General features: G+C 35.5%; 1 pseudogene; it reads right to left on the reverse strand.

Moving 5' to 3' along the window:
• Positions 1-216: 216 nt before the first annotated feature.
• On the reverse strand, positions 217-6628 carry LOC127243018 (transcription factor BHLH42-like; annotated as a pseudogene).

The following is a 6628-nucleotide window of genomic DNA, read 5'->3' on the forward strand; positions in this document are numbered from 1 at the left end:
GAATATATATATACACAATGTGTATTAGAAGAGACTAAAGGGCCTAGGCAGCCAAGGCCGGTGATCCATACCCCTCGTTTAAGGATGAAACTAACTAAGTCTGTAGGGTATTAGGTTCGATCGAATGTTTACTTAGTACGCACTTTCGGATAATGACTACGAATTTTCACGTCGTAAAAAAAAAAAAAAAAAGGGGATGAAGCTAACTAATTGTAATGGCATCCTCAATTTCGGTTATACTGTGGATTCTGAGCCTCAAGCAGCTAATTAATAATACTACTAAGTTATAGTATATGACTTAATTAATCACTAGCTATACTTACTTGGTTAAAGATGCCGTGTGGTGTATAAATGGCTTCATAGATCGCCCTTTTCACCTCCGCAATGCTCGCTTTCCTGTCTCTCACCTTCTCTTTTGCCTATCATCATCACAAATCAACAAACATTTCATAAATAATTATCAATTACTATATATCATTTATTTATATGGCGCCGGTTAGTGCATTGATTGCGTTACCGCGCTAATTTGAACAAATCAATAAACTAGTTTGAAATAGTTAGCAAATCATTATACAACAAATAACATATTACCAAGCTACGACGTCCACTCTGAAACAATTAACAAATTGTCACAAGATAAATCATATATTGTATTATATAATGTGTTATATATTATATCAATATTTGTTATTTTCTTTACAGACATTAGCTGATTGGATCAAATTACTGCTAAATGATAATATATTTTGCTACATTGTAATTATATAATGTGTTATTCAAATATATGTTATATATTATATCATTATTTGTTATTTTTTGTATAGATATTTGCTAATGAAGTAATTTGACAGATAGTACGGTGACCGAAACGAATATATGTATATAGAGAGAAAAAAAATAATACTCCCTTTTATTCCATATACTATATCTACATTGACATTTCTGTCTGTCCATATTTCATATATATCAATTGTATTTTTTGAATTTTACACCTAAATTTTTTTAATTTTAATTAAACTAATTAATTATTCTAATTTTAATTTATAAGTATTTATATTATACTAATATATTCTTAATTATTTATATATTGTACTTATTCTAAATTTTTGTATCTACGTAACTCAGACACACAGGAGGTTTGGAGGGAGGGATTAATGAATTAAGGGCATCAGCATCGGTAGGGCTTGCTAGCCGGCATTTTTAAAGATTTGAAAAAGGTAAAATGATTTTTAGGGTTGCTGCACAGATCAATCCAAAAAATCTCTCAATTTTTTATTATGTATTTATTTATAATAATTTTATTTATTTTTATTTTTTATTATATAAATTTTATTTTTTATCAAATGATATATTTTTATTTAAATTTAATTTTAAAATAAATTATATTGATATAAATATATATATATATATAATTTTTTTGTTGAAATAAAATAGTAAAATAATGAAGTGAAAATGAGGAGAAGCTTTTAACTAAATACAGATAGAGATAAGAGATACGTACCTTTGCAATGAGCTCAGCTTCAAAAAGCCCTTGGGCGGTTATGGAGGACTGAACATTGGTGACCTCCATCTTCAACCTTCTCAGCACCTGCATCACCTCCACCAACACTCCTTCCCTCCTCCGCCACCTCATCTCCACCAGCACATCTCTCGATATTACCTCCACCTCCACCTCCACCTCCGCCGCCGCCGCCGCCGCCGCCGCCGCCATCCTCCGCCGCCGCCTCCTCATCTTCTTCCTCTCCTTCCAATCACCACCGCCTCCTTTCCTCTCCACCTCCCCCTCCAGCTCCTCAATTCTCCTCCTCAGCTGCTTCACGTACTCAATCGTGTCCCCCAGAATCGACGCTTTGTCCATCTTCGTCACGAACGGCACCATGGATCTCAGCGTCGTGAACCTCTCCTTCAGCTTCTCCCGCCGCCGCCGCTCCGCCAGCACGTGCACCTGCCCTGTGTCGTGGGGGACTGATACTTGCTGCTCATGGCGGTCACGTGACTTGGCGGCGTGGAGGAGAGGGACGGTGAACAGGATGTACTTCAGAGCCGTCTGAGCGGTGGCGCCGCCGCCGGAAGATGGTGTTGGTGATGGAGAGAACGGCCGGAAGGCGGTGGCGCCGCCTGCCAAGGAAGGCTCCGACCACCGCCGCGACTGGCGGCGGAGGATCGCGGACACAACGTCGGAATACGGCGATTCGTAATTATTCGACGGAATATTCTCGGCTGCCGGAAGTACGCCGGCGTGGCTGACGGCGAGGAAGTGGAACTCCGGCTCGAAATGATTCGACGCGCCGTCGCCGTCCGGCGAGCCGAGCCGTATGTCTTCAGACATGTCGAGCTGCAGCAGCTCAGTCGCCGGATGGCTCGTTGGCCGGCTACTCATGGCGGCGGCGCCGTCGATTCGGCCGGCGGTCTCAGCCTCCGATTCCGATTCCAGTAATAGTTTTCCGATTTCCGGTGCAGCTAAAGGCAGCGTCGCCGGAAATTGGAACATGCCGTCGGAGGTAGGGTTGGAAGTGGAGTGCTGGGATATGGCTGGCATCGGAGGGTTAGGATTGCATCCATCGCTCAGGAGGAAGCTTTTCAGCCGTTGGATTATTCCAATGTCTTCTTCAACCTGTACATACATATACATATATTTTGATATAAAGGATTAAGCAGTTGACAAAATTAAAGGATTAATTGAATTTATATATTATATATATATATATTAATGCATATTTGTTACTCTTTCTGTAGTTCCGATTTCAACAACTCCATCCAAGACCGGAATGCACAGCACCGTCTGGACACCCAACCGTACAAACATTTATTAAAATCTATACAACTTCAATTCATTAATAATATATTAATTTTAAAACAATTAATTAAATGAATATATACTCACCTGAATTCCGGCACTCTACCGATACGGAACCAATTTGAAAGGTAATAAACGCAACAAAAAAAAAGACACATTATGTCAGCTAGATATAAAATCTTGACATGATCAAATGTATATATAACATAAAAGGCTGACAATATAAAATATTATCTCCATATTAATAATTATACAAAAATATAATACAAATTAAAAGAAAATAACAAAAATATTTCTATTAGTGTTTTGTAATACTATTATTATAATGATATTTATGTAAAAAATTGTACAAATTTAAAGATATTTTTAATATTATTTACAATGACAGCAAAAGATAAATGAAACCTTAGAGTCGGACCGGACAGAGGGAGTATATACCAACATATGAGATACAAATCTACAATGCAAAATACATATTAATATAATACAAATGCCGGCAGATCTTGTGTTGATCTGATCAAGTCAGTATGACGCTGATTTGACCGAATCAAACATATGTTGTATTACAAGATAGAGTATACTGAGTTATAATATAATACTATATGTTTGAATTATAAATATGTTGAAATATATATAAATATTAATGATAATCTTTATAGCATAAATCAACAATTGATCCCAACCCAATATTAATAAATGACAGTCCCGTAAGGACCAAACCCCGATGTCCCCAGGTCATCTACCACACATGGTTCGCCTAATGTGACTTACCTTGTCGGCCTAATTTGCAGAGTATTAGATTCGACTAGAGTTTACCTAGTGCGCACTGTCGGGTAGCGGAAAGTTATCAAAAAATAATAATAATAATAATAATAATAATAAAAAAAATAACAATGTTAACATTGTTTAGACTATTAATTAGCATATACTATCAAACTATATTACCGTGTTAGATTTTGTGGTAAATAATTAAAACAAAACCTTTTGAAAATACTAATAGCTTTATTTATTACTCCACAATATTGATTTGGGATGTATTACCTTGGCAAGAATGACTCTGCAGAAGAGGTTGGCGTCGGTCTCATTTGCCTCCATCAGCCAAATATGCTGCTGGTTTACATATGCCTGTCCAGGTAACCTTTACACCACCATCCATAAACATGTTAATTTCTATTCTATATATACACATTAAAACATACATACATACATTGGTTCTGCAGAGAGTGCAAGTTAATTAAGTTATGTCACAATTGATGCAATTCTACCTACATTCAACCCAGAAAGAGGTAATCACATTAATTTCTATTTGCAGGAAATAGCTCAAGTAGAAGCCTATACATGTGACTGATAATGCATGTAAGTTCATGATTGTGTCAGTCACCCAAGCACAGTGCACCTCTGTTTTATTCATTTTTTTCTTTTTAATAGTTATGTTAATTTCAGTCGATAAACTTTCCGTCGAATATAATTACAAACTATGCCAGGAAAGAAAAATTATACTAGACAAATTATATTGCCAGACAAATAGAACAAGCACAAGGTCATGTGTTTCTATTAACCTATAAAATACTACTCCCTCTATCCAAACTCAAAAACTATTTTTACAATATTCGTCTATCCAACTAAAAGATAATAAATTCTTATTGTAATAAAAGAAATCATATACTAATATTAAAATATACTTAATTATTACTTAAATTACAAATATAACATTACATATATAATTATTTTATAAGTAAAGTTAAAAGACAAAAATATCAAAATGTTCTTACATGCTTCCACTAACTAATAAAATATTAGTAATATTATTTTTTAATCTACTATAAAACTCTAAAATGGTACATTAGAGTGGAACGGAAGGGGTATTATTTCTTAATCCACGGTGTGAGTATTAAGGATACATTTCTTTAACATAAATTTTCTAAATTTTACTATTTAAACTCTATATTTTTTTAAAAAAAATAATAATAAAAATACTTCATCAAAATACTTTCTTTTTTTTTTTTTTATCATTTTCTTCTGTTCTATTCCAAAGCATTCATTTCTTATTTTAATAAAATTAATCATACATTAATACCAAAATACCTTTAATTTTTACCTAAATTACAAACATACCATTATACATACAATTACGTTTTACAAAAGTCAAAAGCAAAAATACCAAAATCTCTTACACACTACACAAAGTAGTAAAATATTACTACATCTGTCTGGCTCTAAAGATCTCATTCACTTTTTGCATGTTGATATTTGAATATTAATTATTATATGAAATATAGTGCAAATTAAGAAAAAATGACAAAAATACTTATGTTAGTGTCTTATAATACTATTATAATTTGTGCAAAACAATCTACAAATACAAAGATATTTTTAATGTTAAATACAATGATGCAAAATGTAAATGAAACCTTAAAGCCGGACGGAGGAAGTATTATTTTTTAATCTATTACAAAACCCAAAAGATCCTTTTGGACCGGACCGGTTACTCACAAATACTATATCAAATATTATTTTAATACCAAATTTTTGTATCCAACAAAGAAACACCCTAAATAAATAAATATCCCATACGGATAAACAAACCCGTAGTATCTTTAAAAATGCTGATGCAAAGGTTTATCCGGTGGAAGAAATGTGATACTCTAATCAATAAATTATGATGGACTCATTCCTCATTTGGGTGTGACAGATTCGGGACCAAAGTCATAATCAATGCTTCTCCATCCTTAAAGTACAAACCCTAATTTGTGACCTTCACCCAATATCATGACACCGACTGCTACCTAAGGTAGCCTAGAACGCATTAATTTCATATCTCTAGTAAGGAAATAATCAGTTATTTTGGTACTTACCCGATTCCGGGAGGAAATGAGAACGAAGCGCACATTATGTAATACCACTCGGAGTCGGTCAGATCCTCCGGCGACAGCGCAGCCGTGGGGCGGCGAGTTTCACCGGTGGACAGGGATTCGTACAGCTCTCGAAGCTGCTGGCTTCTCTGGAGCGTCGCCTCTCCCGTGCTCACCTCGACTGGTTGCACCGTTTTCCTTGTTTTTATCGCTCCATTGTAGTATCCATCGTTCCATAGTAGAATTCTTCATCGAGAGTAGTCATGGAGTTCAACGAACTAATTCCGATCAGTTTCATTAATTTATTCAAAAAAAATACGTGTAGGAAAGTTATGCTTACCCTTGCTGCGGGCACAGTTTCCAGAAAAGGCTATAAGTCCAGCCAATATCCTGAACCGCCGACTGCAACATGCTTTGCAGCTGCCTCGTAGGCGGCTCCGCCATAGGCTTGCTTTTTTCGAATTGATAAATGAAATTATAAATCCTTTCTCAATATCGTCTAAGAATTTAACTCTAAGTAAAATTTCTCAGTAAAATTTTCAGAAAGCACAAAGCAGAGGTTTGGGGAGCCATAACTATATGGTAGAAGAGACTGAAACATTCTGGCTGTAAATCAAGTTCAACAAAGGGGAAAACTGCACAGGCGAACAAATAACACAACGAGACGAAATCGATCGGATATCACAAATTTCACAATCAAACACGAGATAAAATCAAAAACTGCACTTAACCTGAAGATGCTAGAAAAAAGGAAATCTACGGAGCAAAAAAAAGCTAGAGAATATAATTATCTAGGGTTTAACATTCTAATAAGTTAAAAACCTGGTTTGATCGAGTACTGAGCGACAATCGATTGACTAGTCGGTGGCGATATCCATCTGCACTATGAAAATCTCTTCAAAAAGTCCGCGCGCGTCGTGCATGAATGAGAAGAATCGACGGAGGGACGAACCGCCAGTCCGCCATTAATGGAATTCGG

The sequence above is a fragment of the Andrographis paniculata genome, unplaced genomic scaffold (genome assembly GCF_009805555.1).
Source record: "Andrographis paniculata isolate CXL003 unplaced genomic scaffold, ASM980555v1 Contig89END, whole genome shotgun sequence".
NCBI lineage: Eukaryota > Viridiplantae > Streptophyta > Magnoliopsida > Lamiales > Acanthaceae > Andrographis > Andrographis paniculata.